We start from the raw sequence: 18,583 nt of genomic DNA, 5'->3' as shown, positions 1-18,583 counted from the left end.
AGTAATAAAGGATTCAGATTTTCTTATAAATTCTAGCAGACTCTGGATGATCACATAACTTCACCTTTTACTCTAGAGATTAATTAGTCAAATATGATGAATAAGGGTAAAAAAATAGAAGGTTTGATTGTTATAGATGTCTAGAATTTTTTAAACAAAGAAGTGGATCCCCTTCTTGAAGTGGATACTCCAGAAGTAGATGGCAAGGATTTAGATCAGCTTGTTGAGGAGCTTAATCAAGTTTTTAGTTTGGATAACATTAATAATAGTATACCTCCTAGAAGGAGAATTTGATACAAAGAATCATCAAACTAGTAGGTAAAGACTACATAGCTAAGGATCTTAGAAGGGATCTTTTGAAGATTGAGATGGAGGATAATTTATTGAAATAGTATGAGAATTATGGGGACAAATCAGAAGTAAATCAAGAAATGAATAGAGTAGGCATATGTAATGTGATAGAGCTTAACCTTGTGGATTTGGATAAGGATGGTATCAAAAGTAAGGTTTTTAGTGAATTAGAAAAGGAGGAGTTTGGTGAAACAAGGGGTATCAAGACTCTTTCAGCACATAGTCTGATTAATTATTAACAAGATCTCGAAATACATATGAATTAGGAAGGATTGAGCTCTCCAACACATGGCAGATCAAAAGGGAAAAGAGGTAGGAAATCATTGAAGGAATTAAGAGAGGTTGATGGACTATGCAGAGAATAGATAAAAATTGACGAATTACTCAATATTGGGAAGGGGAAGTGCCTTCCCAAGGCACCATAAGGATCACCAGATAGAATGCTAGGGGCCTAAATGCCCCTAGCAAAAAATGGTTAATTAAACAATATCTAAAAAAAATTAATTTAGAGGTAATTTTAATAAAATAAACAAAATTAAACTAGTCAGAAGGTTTAAAACTAAATAAGATGTTAGGAGTATGGGAATCGATCTTTCTAGAAGCTATAGGGGCATCTGGTGGTTTAGGTATAATTTGGAACTCTGGGAAAGTAGAATTGCATTACTTAGAATGTAGTAGCAATTGGATGTGTTCCAGTGTGCAGAGTCTAAAATCTGACTTGAAATTTATTTTAATCAATGTTTATGGTCCAAACAGTTTCACAAGGAAGAAAACTATTTAGGATAAATTAAGTTCAGTTTTTCTTAATTGCAATGATAGTCCCATTGTAATTGGTGGTGACTTTAACACCATTTTAAGCTTGGATGAAAAAGTAGGAATCATGCAACACCTACCTCTTTCATCTTTAGAATTTAAAGCATGGATTGATAAACATAGTATGATAGACATCCCTTTAAATAATGGCCCTTTCACATGGAATAATAGAAGAAAGGATGATGCTTATATCGTAGAGAAGCTAGATAAGTTTTTGATTTGAGGAAATTTTACGGACTTCAATAAAAACTTTCAGTCCTCCATCTTGCCATATGCAGGATCAAATCATTTCCCTATTTGAGTGGAGTTTTTTGAACCCTCTAAACCAATCAGAAATCCATTTAAGTGTGAAAAGATGTGGTTTCAAGATCCAAAATTTATTGAGCTCATTAGGACTTGGTGGACACAAGTCAGCTTTGAAGGCTCTAAAATGTTTATTTTTATTTCTAAGTTTAAATTATTAAAAGAAAATATCCTCAAGTGGAATAGAGAACATTTTAATAATATCTTTAGAGAAAAGTTAGAAATTGGAGAAAGATTAAAGAGTCTAAATTAGGATATTATAAAGCATGACATTAATAATGAGAGTTATTTATTAGAAAAAGGGCTTCTTACGAAACACGAAGATATCCTTTCCAAAGAGAAAATATTCTAGAGGCAAAAATCTAGGGATAAATGGTTGGATGAGGGGGACCATAACACAAAGTTTTTTCACAATTCAACCATCTATGATAGATCTCATAATAAAATCACTAGTATCACTAATCATTTGGGTATTCACATGGAGAATCCTCAAGAAATAGCAGATATGTTAGTTTCTCACTTTCAGGGATTATTAAATAATTACAAAGGATCAAATAGGGAGGCTCAATCCAAAATGCTCAAAGTTATCCCTAAATTAATTATGTTCAAAGATAACAAAAGTCTAAATAAACCAATTACTTTAGATGAGGTTTGATCTGCAATCTTTAATATGAATCCCAACAAATCATTAGGGCTCGATGGTTTTTAGGCCTTTTTCTTCCAAAAGTGTTGTGATATTTTGGGGGAAGACCTTTGGAAAGCAATTGAAGCTTCAAGGAATGGAGGATCTCTATTAGCTGAGATTAATTACTCCTTTTTTACTTTGACTCCTAAGAAGAATGGGTTGGAACATTTTGGAGACTTCCATCCTATTGCCTTGTGTAACACGATATACAAAATCTTTTCTAAAATTTTGGCAAATATGCTCAAGGGTCTTTTACCAAATTGATCTTTGAAGAATAGATAGGTTTTGTTCTAGGAAGATCTATTTTGGATGGTATTCTCACTATCCAAGAAACTATCCACTCGGCATCCAAAGAAAAAGCAGCATGTATGTTTATGAAGTTAGATATACAAAAGGCTTATGATATGGTTGATTGGAATTTCCTCTACAAGGTCCTCGAGGCTTTCGGTTTCTCTCATCAATGGATCAACCTAATCTTCAAATTTATTTCCACCCCTAAGATCTCTATTCTTATAAATGGGATGCTTGAAGGCTTTTTTGAAATCTCTAGGGGTATTAGACAAGGAGATCCACTATCTCATTCCCTCTTCATTATTATGACAGAAGCTCTTGGTAGAGCAGTCATATCTTGATTAGAAGATTTTTGGTATAATTGTAACTAGAAATCTCCATAATATTATCCACCAATAGTATGTAGATGACACAATTTTACTTGTAAAAATTTTGTTCTTGAGGCTTTTGGTTTTAAAAATATCATACAGTCCTATATGGATGCCTTAGGATAGAAGGTTAATAAAGAAAAATCTGAAATATTCTTTTTGAATGCTAACCCGAAAATGGAAAACGGGATCTGCAGGATTATGGGTTACAAAAAGGGGCTATTTCCATGCAAGTATTTAGGTATTTACATGGAAAATGGTTCAAAATCTAGTAAAGTTTGGATGGACACACTTGAGAAGGTGGATAAGAGGATAGGGAGTTGGAAAGGTAAGTGGCTCATCAAGGCTAGTAAAATTACTAAGATCAGTTCGATCCTTTCAGCCATTCCAATCTTTCCTATGGCTTGTCTTCCCCTCTCTAATTGGATGTCTTCAAAATTTGAAACCAAACATAGAAACTTCCTATGGAAAGATAGGGAAGATGATAATAAATTAGCCCTCATTAAATGGGATAATTTATGCAAACCTAAAGAGTTTGGGGGTTTAGGGATTAAGAAGCCATAGTGGCAAAATGAAGCTTTGGGAGAAAAATTTATATGGAGGCTATACATGGAATGTAATCACAAATGGGCCAAGATTATCTATAATAAATATATTGATCCAATAGATCCTTTGTCACTTTTTAGGATGAAATTTTTTCCAAAAGGATCAGATTATTGGAACTTTATGTCTAAGTGTCAGAAATTGATATTTTATTTTTTGACTAGGGATGTGGGTTTGGGGGATAAAGCCTTGTTCTAGGAGGACTCCTAGGATGAGTATCCTCCAATTCCTTGTTCCCCTTGTCATGATAATGTTAAATCTATGTTGACATAATTATGGGGCAATACGATCAAGGATTATAAAATTAAGTTTTTCTCTGATGGGGTCCAATAGTGGAGGTTAAATATAGTGTAAAACAAGGTTATAATGCTTTAGCCCACTCTCAGAGCTGGAAACTTGTTGAGATGCCACTTAAACTTTGTTGGGATGTTGTCTGTCTTCCTAAGAATAGGTTCTTTTTGTGGCTTGCCCTGCAAAAAAGAGTCTTGACCATAGACAAACTTTCTAAATTTGGTATCATAGGCCCTTCTTGGTGTGTTTTATGTAAACAAAACAATGAAGATGTAGATCACCTATTCTATAATTTTCCATTAGCAAAAATTTGTTGGGAGTGGCTCAAGGCTTGGCTCATGTGGTCTACTCCTTTGCCGAACTCTTTTCAAGCCCGCCTCTTATCATGGCCTACAAAATTGGACCATGGGATTTATAATAAGCTTTGGAATATTTGTCCCTTGATTATTGTGTGGGAGTTGTGGAAGGAAAGAAACTATAATATTTTTTAGGATAGAGAAATGAGTTTCAAATGATTTCTTTTATATATAGAAGCTTCCATTGTGGAGGTGTTGAATTCTCATCTTAGGAAATCAATTAAAGAAGAGGGCTCCTTCTCTTATTGCGATGGGCTTATGAAAAAGAACTGGTCAAACCTCATCAATCCACCCCTGGTTTACTTAAAGAGAAATAAGGTGCCAAGGTCTAATTGCAAGTGGGTCCCTCCTCCTTGTGGATGGTTTAAACTTAATTTCGATGGCATAGCTAGAGGTAACCCAGGGGTGGCTGATATTGGTTTCATAGTTAATGATGACTCTGGTAAGTGGATAGTGAACTTAGTGTTGCCCCTCCCTCCTACCTCTAATAACTTGGAAAAATTAGAAGCATTAGATAGCGGTTTACATCTTTGTAATAATCTATAATTATCTAAGGTAATCATTAAGGGTGATTCTCAGATTATCCTAAATGTAGTAAGGAAATGAGAGATGCCTAATTGGATCCTAAATTCAAAACTAAAAGAAGTCCTTGTGTGCCTTGATCATTTTGAAGATTTCCAAATAGGTCATATATTCTGAGAAGGTAATAAAAAAGTAGATTGGCTAGCTAACAAAGGAGCTGATGGTGAATCAATATTAATTTACAATATACGGTAGTACCTTTTGATTACTCTTTATAGTGGTCTGATATAATAGGCTAGTGTTTGAGATAGTTGAGAAAGATCTATAGGTATATAAAGGTTAGATGAGATATGTTTAGAGTATTATTTTGTTTAGCTTTATTTGGCTATCCGCTCTCAATTTTTCCCATTTTGATTTGGCTTTTCTTTAGTTTAGGCTAGCTTTTAACCTATCCTCATATCTATGTTTAGATTCTTTATACAAGTTTACTTTTAGTTAGATGAATGGACCTTCTATCATTTGTGGAGGTTTCGGTGGGATTTCCTTTTTATGTTAGGTAGTAGTATGGACCATTTACTTTTGCTATAGGTTTTATATACTTAATAAGTGTTGCTGAGCTCACGATGTGTCATCACTAGTTGTCATGATTGATTTAGATTACTCCTGAATGATGGCATCCATTGTTATTTAATTTCAGCTCATATAGGGGTCGGAGCATGATGAAAACAACTAGAAAATTAATTCCAGACTCCTCGCAGGGTTTTTAAAATAGCCATCTTTAGATCTTATCCCAAAAATCTATGTCACTTTCCTTCAACTTCAATGGAGAGTAACATCCATATCTTTCATATGATAGAGAATTGAACCATGGCTTTTTTGGGAAATGTTAAACCTAAGAGATGAAGCTGCCTTCTCGAACCTATAGATGATATGACCCACTTTTCTATGAGTAAAGCCATAGGAGAAGGTGCTTTTAACTATAGGGCTACTTGGAGGACCAATAGTAGCATCATTGGATCATTCATAGGCTATTTAGTGAGGGCTAAAATTGGAAGAGGGGACATTATTAAGCTATGTTATGATATTTTCAGCCTAGTATGGCGTAAAGGACTGGAAAAGGCAGTATACAAAATAGACAAGAATTTTTGAACTCCCCTTCCCAAGAAGTATATGAGCCTCCCTCTGGGTGCAGTTGATCTGGAAACCATAGTGCAATTGCAATCTCTCATCGTTAGGGAAACTTTTTCCTTTTACAAGGAATGGCCTTGTATGGAAGTGAGTATCCATTTCCTTCTCTATTGGTAGAAGATCACAGTGGATGAGAGCGAGGATTGGATCATTAATTAGCTCAATATGTTCAATGCTTATGTCCAACTGGGTGTGGTATTTGATGATCTTAATGCCCTGGTATTCTGCACTCTTAATTATAAAAATATGAATAGGGCTAAGATCAACTTCGAATTCCCTCCCAATTTCATTACGAATAACTCCAATGACATTCCCGAGGTGATTATGGTTTCATCGAGGAAGTAGGTTAAGGTATGGGTCTATAAAATTTTGAGGATTGTTGTAAGGATTTTTTATCTTTGTATTTAGGTTTCTAGGGTTGTATATAGCAAGGTCCTATAGTATCGGCTTAGCTTTTGTTATTATTGAAATATGTTGGAGATTTTGATTACTCTTTTGGTAGTTTCCCACTAATGTAATATCTGAATCTGAAATATAATACTATATAGTGTTGATACTATTTGCATTTTTTGTATGGCATTCTTCTAGTTGTTTTCTATTTATGGTTTGAGATTAATCAATCGTAGGATATTTTGCACAAAACCCATGAAAGCAATGAGACTTTGTAAGCTGAGAAGCATTTCTATTTGTTTATTTTTTGTCTGATTAATCTAGTTATGGTTATAACTCTTCTATTAATGGTGGATAATTGGATACTCTGGCTCGATTACTATGGCTCCTTCTCATTGTTTTTTTGGGCCTTCTACTATTCTCATATTATGTAGCTCTGTATAGATTTAGATTGTTCTATTTTCTTGAGGTGAAATGCCTAAAATTAGTGTCTATTATGGATTATATGGTAAGGTTTTACAATATATTTTTCTAATTCATAGCTTTCTAATATATGGTTTTCATTTTGCAATATTATCATAAGGTAGTATGCCTATATGCTCCCAGATTTCAGAGATTGATCAAGGATAACTGTCTTCTGGATTTTATAAGTTTTCAGTCACTATGCACCAATAATCTATGGTGAACTCAGCTCTAGCATTTTAGAGAGTGGATCTTTTGTATTTGGTAGTCTATGATCTACAATGTTTTTGATAAAGGTGACTAGAATCTATCTGGGTTGTTCTTAAGCTTTATCCTAATTTTGAATCTAATGGAGGCTTATGCACTTTGTTGCCCATTGATATAGCGGGGTTTAAAATATGCATTGTTAGTATTTTGCATTTTAATGTTCCTCTTGAGGTATCAATTTAGTTATGGTTTTATTAATTGGTATGATCAAGCGGTAATGTAGATTAAGTAATTTTCACGGGCTTCCCTCATGACATTTTGGGATAGTGCATGAGAGGTTTAGTATGGTTTTATCCTTTTAGATGGAATTAATGCAATAGACTTGATTTGATCTATGCGGTCTCTTTATCATTTATAGATTATCTCTTAGGATGCTCTAACTATGTAAGTACTTTAAGATGTATTGGAGATAGACTATTTGAGACAGGTACATAAAGATTGATTCTAGATTTGACATTGGCTTCTTAGATTGTGAAATGGTGACAAATCTATGTATTCAAAGCTTATACATCATGGGGAATTCCCTTGTATTTTTGTAAATTGTTTTTCTATAATTCTGACTGGATTGAGGTATGACCCTTTCAATTTGTAACAATATAGGACGTACACACTGGGTAAGACTGGAGATTTTCTTATTCTTTCCTACCACTGCCTGTTTGAATGGAGTAACGCTATGTAACTTAATTTTTTGATTTAATAAAAATTTTCAAGGCCTTGGCCATTTATTGATTAAAATAAAATAAAATTTGGATCCCTATCATGGATATATCTAGCAAACTTTTTATTGTGTGCAATTTTTTATGACAATTCATCAATGTTGATCTTCTCAAATTAGACACCTTTAATAGTTCTTGGAGTGAGGCTTTGCTATGACTAACACCAATTTAGACCAATTGATCAACATGTATTTCCTTCACCTTTCTTACAATTGGAATATCCTCTTTTAAGAAATGAGGCTCCCCAAATATTGTTTCATCAATCTCCCGTGCCATAATTACCTTCTTAAGAAAACTTTTATATTTTTTCATTGCCTTTTGAATCATGTGAATACCTAGAAATTCCAAATCATCCATCCATTCTATAAATGTAGCATGTATTCCATCCTCATTTTTCTTATCTAAAAGAAATATGGAGTCTTTGGACAATGATAGAGAACACTACACATGTTCATATGATCGAACATGAGGTGAATTACATGTATTTTAAACATTTTGTGGAGATTTAACATGAAAATTTTGATCTTTCTTCAAACCATCACAAGTCACATCATTGATATGCACTTCAAGAGGAGATGAATTGCCTTCATCCTCATCTGTATTGCCATCATTGATAATAAAATCATGATTTACACTGAGAATTTCATTTGAAACCATAGGTGGGTCCACTATGACATCATCTATCACAATATTCATTGCATTTGTGAATTTTTTTATATGATATTCAAATGTATGATATATTAAATGCATTGAAGTAATGAAAATAGCTTTTGGACCCACTCAATTGATAGCAATATGACATGCATTGATCAATTCTCAATCAAAGTTTCTTCTTGAGAGTACCAATCTATTGGATCAATTGGGAGACTAGATATATTATGTGTTTCATATAATGCAAGCAACCAATTCCCATCTTCTTTTAGGCCTTCTAGAATGTTATGAATTTTGCAAGATCGCATGAGCTCTAGTGACAATCTACAATAGTACCTTTTTTATAATTTGTTTTTCATTTACACAATTTGCCCAGTGATCCTCGAAAATAACTTGGTGTTTATAACTTTCATTTACAATTCTAGATATCCTTCCTATTGGATCAAAGTTATATCACACATCCCCAATAATATTAATTCAGAGATGAGTCACATCTATTTTTGCACCTTCTACTACATCAAGATCAGCACAGGAGTACTTTCCAATAGTTATTGAAAACTTAAATAAATCTAAGCTTCGGTCTCCAAATTATCTTGTTACTTGAACATTTTTTCTACACAACTCCAAAAGCAATAGATTATCAGAAGGGTAGCATGGAAACTTCTATGGATAACCATGGAAGCCAAAAACCCTTACTTAGGTGAATGTTCAAAATTGGATATACCAATTTCCATATTTTTACAATTTCATCAGTAGTCTCATTAGATATTCTTTTTTTTCCATTTCATCATGAAGTTTTCTTATGATAGTGGAAGTGAAACCATCATTGACTCTACAAAAATACTTTTCACTTTCAATCATTTCTAATTGAGGGAAAAAAATTTAAACTCTTGGCTAAACCTCTCCAAACACTACAAAAATATTTATCTTTGTGAATCCTCTTCTGCCAATTAATTAACTGACTTTAAATGTCAAATAAATATTATAAGTCGAGGTCTAGAAATTGATAGAGGCAAGATTAAGATGTAGATTTAATCCAAGATTGAAAGGGAGTGGAAAGAAATGGTGGAATGATATTTCTCAGTTTTAAAATTCCTCATCTACGTCAGGGCTGCAAAGTTTTGAGAGTTTGGAAATTTTTTATCTAAAATTCTAAAAAGTTTATCTAAAGTTTTAAGTTGTAAACTTCCTCATTCTTCTGATGTAAAATGAGGGCTTCATCAAACATCTTGGTGGCCCTAAAAAAATAGCTTCTCTAACTAATGGGTGCTCCATTTACTCACACAAAGGCAATAATTTTGAAATTGAAGGTATTGTAAAGAAATGTCATAAATAGAATACAAAATGACTTCCAAAATTCCTCCAACATAGTGAACAAAATAATTGGAACCTAGTTCAAATGGTTGCCAATAGGTTTCTCCTCCAATCTCGTTACGATTTTCTCCTCCTAGTCTCTAGTCACATCCAATATTTGTACTAATCAAAAGCATAATAGAATAGAAAAACACTTTCAATATAAAGTTAGACATCAAAAATCAAAATAACTTTGAAAAATAGAAAATGAAAAAATGAAATAGGAATGCTCAAACGTAGAGGAAGAAAAAGCTTTTAACTACTGTAGAATAAAAATTGTTTTCTGATTGCTCAAAGCAGAGGAAGAAAAATTTGAACCTAGTAAGCTCTCTTCCTTCCATGTAGCAGTGCCTCCAATGAATTATAACATTCTAGCAAATGATTTTTATTTTCGGCTATTTTTAACCAAATCTTTTAACTGACCTAATTTCATGTATAATGGTATCTGTTAACACCTATATTCTAGCACCATTTTTTATGAAAAAATCATGCATTCCTTACTATTCTAAACAAAAATTTGTTTTAGATTAAATATTCACATAAAAAATGGATTCACAACATTTTATATTATATAATTTGCTTTTTTATTGGGGATTGTAATATAGCAATTGCAATATGCAAGGATTGTAATATAGTATTTGTAATATATATTTTTCTATCTTTTAAAAAAATTAAGATAATGAATAGGATTAATGTATATTTTTAATTTTTTTTAAATTTTGAAAATCATGAATTATACAGACCTTTTTGTTGCACGAAAGTAGCCTCTTGGCTAATAATTTGTGAAATATTTTTTATAAATTTGTTGTAGTAGAGATTACATTAGTAAGGAATACAATGATTAAGTTACTATGTCCCCTAAAATTCTATTGCATTCAATTTTTCAAAATGCCACTTATACAAGTTAGGTAGTTTACTTATTTATATTACTTTTTTTTTAAAGTCATGAATTTTATTTCCAGCTAAGACAAATAGATTTAAATATGGAATACATTATTTACAATCAGTTTTTATTGATATTAATATTCAATGTAATAAATTTTATTTGACCTTTGGTTTGAGATAAAACATTTCATTGGCTAGATGGTTTTTCAATTATATAAATATAATTAACTAGTATAATAATAATTTATTATTATGATAGAGTATGTTGGCTTGCTTGGCATTTTTAAAAATATACCAGAAGGTATTTAAAAGTATCTTCAATGGTAGATTGTATGAGTCAAAAAATTATATTTGATGTCTCTAGCTAAAAAGTTTCTGTATATGAATTCAAACAATAATCCTACATTGGTCTGAATCATTCATTACTATATGATATATATAGTTTAATTTATCATGAGATTTTTTATAATAGGATTGATTCCATTATAAAGAAGTGGTTTTCATACAAACAAAGTAGCTAATTTGTACTAGATAACCATGGCTAGTTTAAACTCTCCTATTCTGTTCAATGGTTTAAATATCTAAATAACAATCACTTATCCCTAAAATTTATGTATCTTATAATCACTTCTAAAAATTAAAAAATAAGAATATCTATTTTTTGGTTTTGTATTGAATTTATGGTGAAAAGGTATGTAATCATAAAATTGTCCTATATTTATTATTTTTCTATATTACTACATAGTTAAATCTGTTATTTTGTTTTTCTCTCGAATGTTTGGAAGAAAGCTATTTAGATCATAAAATTTATCATGTTGTTTGATATGATATGTGAAAATGATATAGTAATAAAATCATTTATATAGTTCTCCTAAACAATTAAGGCATGATATGTTAAATATTTCTAAAAAATCTAACTAGACATTTAAATATGTTGTGTTATTTTAAATATAGATGTGTCCATGTTGCTTTGCTACAGGTGTTTATTCTATTAGGTGCTAGTGGGGATCTTACAAAATTGGGGGCTATCAGGGATGATTTTGTGAATCTTTCTTCTATTTAATCTCCTCAAAAGGCATTGTAAAAAGTAAAAGACCTCTATATACCTTCTACCTAAAAGAATGTTAGGAGTTTCCTTCATGATGGATATGATAGGAGATCTATCCAAAACTACAATAAAATTGTCTCCCTTTGTATACCCTATGTTGTCTTCTCTTGGACACCTAAGTGTCAAAAAGCCCTTGAGAGTATCAAGACCAAGCTTGTGAGCACTAGAGTTCATAGAGGTCCAAATTGTGAACAAGGATTAAAGAATCCAATTGAGACTACAGTCAAGCCAAATATGCAGGTCTTGGATATGATGTAGGTAGTGGAAAGATGAATAAAGGTTCAAGAGAATCAATTAAAAGCATAAGGACTGTGCAATGTTGACACTGTAATAGGAAAGGGCATAAAAGGATAAATGTTGGGGTATACATCTTTGTAATATTTGTGGCTTGAAAAATCATTGTGATCAGACATGTTGGAATAGAAAGTACAATAAAGATTTTATGGTAGGTTGTATAAAAATGGATTGTGGATGGAGCTATGCATCGAGTTGGTAGAAGATTATAGGTATGATCAAAAGTTTGTTCAAGTACAAAAGATCAAGTGTATGTAATGATACAGATCTTTCAAAGATTGAATATTCAAGGAGGATAAAAAACGGTTTGAGTAAATCTCAATCATTATGTAGCAAGACATCTATAGAAAGTGATTTTGCAAGAAGTTTAGGTTTATTATTTGGAAGAATTAAATTAATTATTTTTAATGACTGCCTCAGAAGTTGGACAAAGGCATTAGCAGATATGAAGATTATTGGAAAATGACATTTTGGTATTAGGCAAAGGAAAGGATTTGAATAGTCAACAATGTTATGAAAAAGAAAAACAATAGGCAAGAGAAAAGGGAATTTGAAAGCCCAAACATTATGATCATAGGTTTCAAAGACTACAAACTTGGATGTGGACATGAGAAATAAGAAAAAGAAAATAATAATCATGTCACATTGGAATATTTTTGTAACAACATTTGAGGTTGAAATTAGAGGAGAGTGTTGGAATGTAATTTCCCCCTCCAATGAAATGTAAAGGCGTAATAGAGGATTATAGAAATTGTTGGATTACCAAATAGGGTTAGGTTCTAGAAGGCATTTATGTTTAGATAGCTCTAGAAATATCTATTTATCTTATGTTGGCTAATTTAGATGTTTCCAGAAATAATCAAAGACCTCTATAAAAGAGAGACATAATGTAATGTTTTTTATCATCAGGCAATGAAATGATTTTATAATTTCTATAAGTGCCTACAGTGTGTATTATGTGCTTAATTATCATTGTGAATCCAATCTATCCACACCTATCAATGTGACAGCCTTGATGATGATGACAACCCCTTCTCATTCTCCTCTAAATTTCTCCTTGGATAATGCTAATGTTTTCTTTATCTCCCTACCTAGGTAATAGCATGATTTATACAAGTCACCATGATTTATACATCTCATAATTTTTCTGTAAATCAATACGTGGTGTCTGACTGTCCTAGTCTCCCTCTACCGCCCCTAGGTGTGGGTGTGGCTTTTAGTTTTGTTTGAGTGTAACGATATGAAACTTCATGTTATCCCCCTCATGCATGCTTTTGACCCATAAAACACCATGCACGAAGCCATTCTAGCTCATATGGAATTAATTTGTTCACATTTGAAGTTTGAAAAATAAACAAACTACAACATGCCTTAGCTTTTTGCAACAACTCAAGATAAACATGCAACTTAAGCTAATATTCATTTATGTAGGCCAAATCATGTGGATCATTTCCATCGTAGTGTTCTGTACCAGCTATCATGGAAGAACCTAAATAAAATAATAATAATAATAATTCTGCAACATGAATCAATTCCAATTCCTCTTATTTTTCTATAACATGAGACATAATTTATCAAGATCTTTAATAGCCACCAATATAAAGTAGATAGGATCCATATGTTTCCTACATTTTCTTCTACTTCCACATTTTAAATCATTTATTTTGTCACCTTGATTTTAATTACTTCATTTAACACAATAGAATATTGTTATGTTCTTATAGTGAACTTAATCTTTATATACCATTTATCATTTTCAATTCCTTAAAGTGAACTTAATCTTTATATGTTATTTATCATTTTCAATTCCTGAAAATGTCTTAAATTGTAACACCCTACAATTTCACACTAGTTTTTCAATCCTTCTCTAGTATGCTCCCTTTTGAGCCTATGCACTCTCCAAAATTCACCCCTTTCTAGGTAGATCTAGCATCATGGTCTTGGTGAGCTATATTAATTTGTATCATAGTCACATCTATAAGAGGCCAGAATTTTAATGTGTTAGAATGCCTATTTGAACTATTTACTATTGGGTCTTTGATATTTTGATATGAAAATTAGAAGTTAGACTAAATGTTCAAGTGCATAGAGGAATTTAAATACATGCACCCTCTCTAATTCATTTGACTAAAAGATGGTCCCATTGTTCTAAATGAAGAGCATGCTATCATTTATTCAAGCATAAGGAGCTCATCATGTTACTAAAATAAAAAAGAGGTAACATATGATAGTTCATATACTTAACACAGTAGAAAGGAAATGAAATTCTATTGTTAGATTTAACTGTAATAATTAAGAAAGACTAAAAAGAGCTATGATCAATATCATTACGCATAGCCATCTCTATTTGATCTTCTCTATAACTATTGATTCTCTTTCCTATAACAAAATCCTAGATGAGGATTCTATTATTATATAATCCTACTAACTTAACTTTCCAAAAATGGTAAAAGAAAGTATTCTAGATATGGAAGAATGTGTCAGCATTGGAAAATATAAAAGAAATTATAGATTCAAAGTATTGACAATATGTTAGAGTTGACAAATAAATATTTGTGTCACAAGTGGATCACTTTAACTAAAAAATACATTATTAAAAAAAAAAAAAAATTATTATTGAATCTAATATTTTCAAATGGTATGAAAAATATAATTACAATATAGAATGAAATTGTAGAATATGATTAAAAATATCACACCAAATGTTTAAGCCAATGGGTGAAGAGATTACCTAGCCTAAATAAATATAAGATTATAAATTAAAACAATTATACTAGATGTCTCGAGCCAAGGGCTAGATATGGAACAAAACACCTAGCCTTAGGAAATATAGGATTGTCAATACGAGTAGAGATATAATGATAATTAATTAGATTATTACCTTTTCCATATAACTAGTTCCATCTATCCTCCACCAATATAACACCCCATGACTTGGATGAGGTGCATTTCCTTGTAAAATATTAAATCGTTAAACTATTAATCTTTCTTAAGTAGTTTGGATTTATATTTTCAAATATTTTTTTTTTTTCTAATGACCAAAAGTTTACTTTGATTGAGTCCTTCAAAAGGATGTTATATTGGGATTTCAAGAAATCAATGTTAGATATCGCTTTTGCTCCAATGTATCATATATCCATATATTAGTATTGTTATGAAGATAAAATTTATGTTGTATTTAACTTGAATCCAAATAACGTTAATTAAAAAGCTTATCTTTTTTCTTTGATAATATGTATTTGCCCTTATAGAATATTTTAAGATTTTGGTTGACATTATTTTTTATTAAAGAAGATAGGAAAATGTTTCACATCTGAGAAACAGTAATAAAGTAACCAAAATTTTCTCCTCTAGACCATTACAGCCAAGGAGTAAAAAAGACCATCTCTAACCCAACAATAACAATTGATTAAACTATATTTTTCTCCAATAACTGATCATATAGCTAAATCAGATTAGTATTCTAACAAAGTTGGCGATCGGCTATGTTGATTAGATAACTTAAATTGAAATCACCTTTGTCACCCTATTCGCTTCAACGATGAGCTTTCCACTACTTTTTTATTCGTTTGTTTATTTACGTGCTTCCACAATAGCTAGCCCAGAACACACTTTTAGACAAGGATGATATAGCAAGTTATTGGTTGCCAATTAATAGGACCAACAAAACCTAGCATACATATCGATCAAAATAAAAAACCTAACATAGATAAATAATTCATCAAAAAATTTTGAGTTTGCACGTTGATGTGAAGCTGTTGCTAAAAGCTGAGGCATGCTGCAGGTAATTACAGTTTCCCACTACAATCGTGAATAAATTTATTGTGTGTAACCTACAATGGTTGAGTAGGTTGTCTTTTAGTGGTAGAATGCATTTGGGAGAATGAGATGGAACTGAATTAATTGGGGTTACATATCACTATAACCTACATCACATTGAGAGGTGGATTCGCATGTGGGGGTAGTAGAGGAATGGTGAGAATGGGGGACACCACCTATTGGCTTGCAGAAAATTAATGCTTATGCCCATGAATCTTTCTTTCGGTCCCCTGCGGTGCCCAATCATGGTGGGTTGTATAAATCATGTTAATACCCAGGCAGGTCAAGCATTAACATCATCATTTAGGAGAAACACAGGAGAGAAGAGATTGAACACGACCTTTCCAATCGCTTCCATCTATCGTCTCTCCCCTCTTGGGGTGATAGTAACAATGGCTCTTCATTCCCCTCATAAGTATAGCCATCGTCGGTCAAAGAGCATGCCCTCTACACTCCACGTTGACCCAATTCTCACACATGCGCTTATCAGTGGGGTAGAAAGATTGGAGGAGTCTTGTTTTGGAGGAGATTGGCTTTGAGTTGTTGCTCTAATCTGTTAGACATAAAGATAGACATGTAGAGCAAGCGGATGAATGCACATGTAGATGACATACTTCATCTCCTTAAAGCTTACAATTTGTTGAAAGGCACCATTACAAAAATAAAGAAGCAGCAAGCCTGTGTGCAGATTGCCATTCACTGTATCATTCCCTCTGTCCATACCCTCCAAAGAGCTTGCAATCTCTTGCATCTTGGCTGAAGAAGAAGAATGAGACACAGACCCGGCTAGATAAATTCATGTCAAACTTGAGGAGAATGGCCAGAAAGATCAATCGTTAGAATAGAGCAGGAGTGGAAGGATCTGCCATACACATAATGGTCTGCTCTACCCTTGTCTCTTCTCTTTCCTTCAAGATGTCCCACATAAGGATGCCATCTCTTCCTCTTCCCTCCCATTTCAATCACTTGCAGCACAAGCTGAGAGAGGGAGTTCAAATGAGAAATAAGTCATCATCGTCATCAAGGTTATTGTGGGAGTTGGAGACAACAAATATTGCTCTGGGAAGCCTCAACAACGTTCTAAACTCCAACTCCAAGTTGGACCCGTCTATTCATCTCTCGCCTGCCACCATAGCGCTCCATGAGCTGGAGATAGCTCTTCCCTTGTTTGAGGAAAATATCAACCAGCTATTCAAGTTTCTTATCTCTACAAGAGTCACAGCCTTGAACACCCTTTCTTCACATTGATTACCTATTTACATCAATGGAATTCTTAAAGATGCCATATGGGTTGTAAAAATCTAGCAGTTTTGCATACGAAAATACATGTATATATCATATAGTTTCAAAGATCAAGATTACGGTGATCTCCTTTAGTAACAAATATACATAACATTGGTCATAGTTTTCAAGTAGTTGCCATTTTTGAAAAAATGTGATCACAGTTTTCAAGTGTTTGTGCTTTTCTAATAATGTATAGCTAATTAATAATGTTACATTATAAGGGCTCAAAAACCAAGCATGTAATTTTCATTTTAGGATGAGGTCTTCAAAGTTCATTTAAGATCTGGTCAGTCATAATAACTGAGCTATAATGACTACATTCAATTTTAAAGACAACTTTACTCTTTCTTATCGATCATCATGTTTAATCCTTACTAACATTCTTTCTTTTATCAAAAAAGTTTATTATGCCTTCTTTGTATTATCCCATAAATCATTGGACTAATAAGAACAAACAATTTTTGAAACAATCATGTCTGATATTTTTAGATGTTCTTATAAACCTCTCCCATTTACATTTTGGAATTATATTTTTTCACAAAAGATGGTCCATTATGAAATCATCCCCATCACATGGATCTCTACCTTCTGCACACAAAAAAGCACAACAGAGACATTATGAAATGGATTCTTCCTCGCTTAATGCTATGAAACTGACTTATGATATGACGTCTAAAGGGATGTTATGATGTGCTATTGGCTACATATCTTTGGGTAAGCTAATGACCATTGTAGAAGCTTTAACTGGATATGGCTTCTCTTTGGTAGTGTTTACTATAGACTATATTCAAAATAATGTGTTATTCCTGAGACTCTTTGAGCATGTTGTTTCAATGCATCTATAGCAACCCACAAAATAGTAGAATGAAATACTGAAATATCTTACAATAGAAAAATTAGAGATTGTTCATACAAAGCTGAGTGCTCCTACCAGCTAAAGAGGATTCTATGGTGAAAGGTAATTCATGTTTTTTGTTGATGACTTTACTAGAATGAAATGGGTAGCATTCCATAAAGAAAAGTCTGGGGCATTTGAGAAGTTTAATTTCTTTTTAAAAAGAGTTGAGAATGAATTGAGAGTGAAGGTTAAATTTTTAAGATTAGATAAGGTGGAGAATTTGCATCAAATGAGTATATCACCTTTTCTAAAGTGAATGACATTAAGAGACAACAATTAAACACCTCAGAATCCTTAGCAAAATGGAATTGCTAAAAGAAGATATAGGTGTGTAATAGAAGCAATGAGATCCATGGTGTTTGAGAATGATGTATCAAAGACATTTTGCAGAGAAGAAGTCAATACAACAATGAGCATAGTGCATATCAGAAAAGGCTCAAAAAAGACTCCCTGTGAATTATAGCTTAGACATGCACCCTCAGTGAAGTATTTTAGAATTATTTGAAGTAAGTGTTACATAAAGAGAGATGATGACATTGGTAAGTTTTATGCAAGATGAGATGAAGGTATGTTCCTTGGTTATTCATTAACAAAAAAACCTTATAGATGTTTTAATCAGAGAACTAAGACTATTTTTGAGTGTGTAAACATGAAAGTAGATGAAAAGTTTGGAATTAAAGAGAGA

The 18,583-nt window shown here is 32.3% G+C and overlaps 1 pseudogene; it reads left to right on the top strand.

Annotated features, from left to right (window-relative positions):
• The first annotated feature begins 15,925 nt into the window (after window positions 1-15,925).
• Window positions 15,926-16,964, top strand: LOC149555098 (uncharacterized; annotated as a pseudogene).
• Window positions 16,965-18,583: the final 1,619 nt, after the last annotated feature.

The sequence above is a fragment of the Cupressus sempervirens genome, chromosome 5 (genome assembly GCF_028749045.1).
Source record: "Cupressus sempervirens isolate cs-2001-9-10 chromosome 5, ASM2874904v1, whole genome shotgun sequence".
NCBI classification, from domain to species: domain Eukaryota; kingdom Viridiplantae; phylum Streptophyta; class Pinopsida; order Cupressales; family Cupressaceae; genus Cupressus; species Cupressus sempervirens.
Note: the sequence above shows the minus strand (reverse complement) of the source record. Positions and strands in the feature narration are given on the sequence as shown.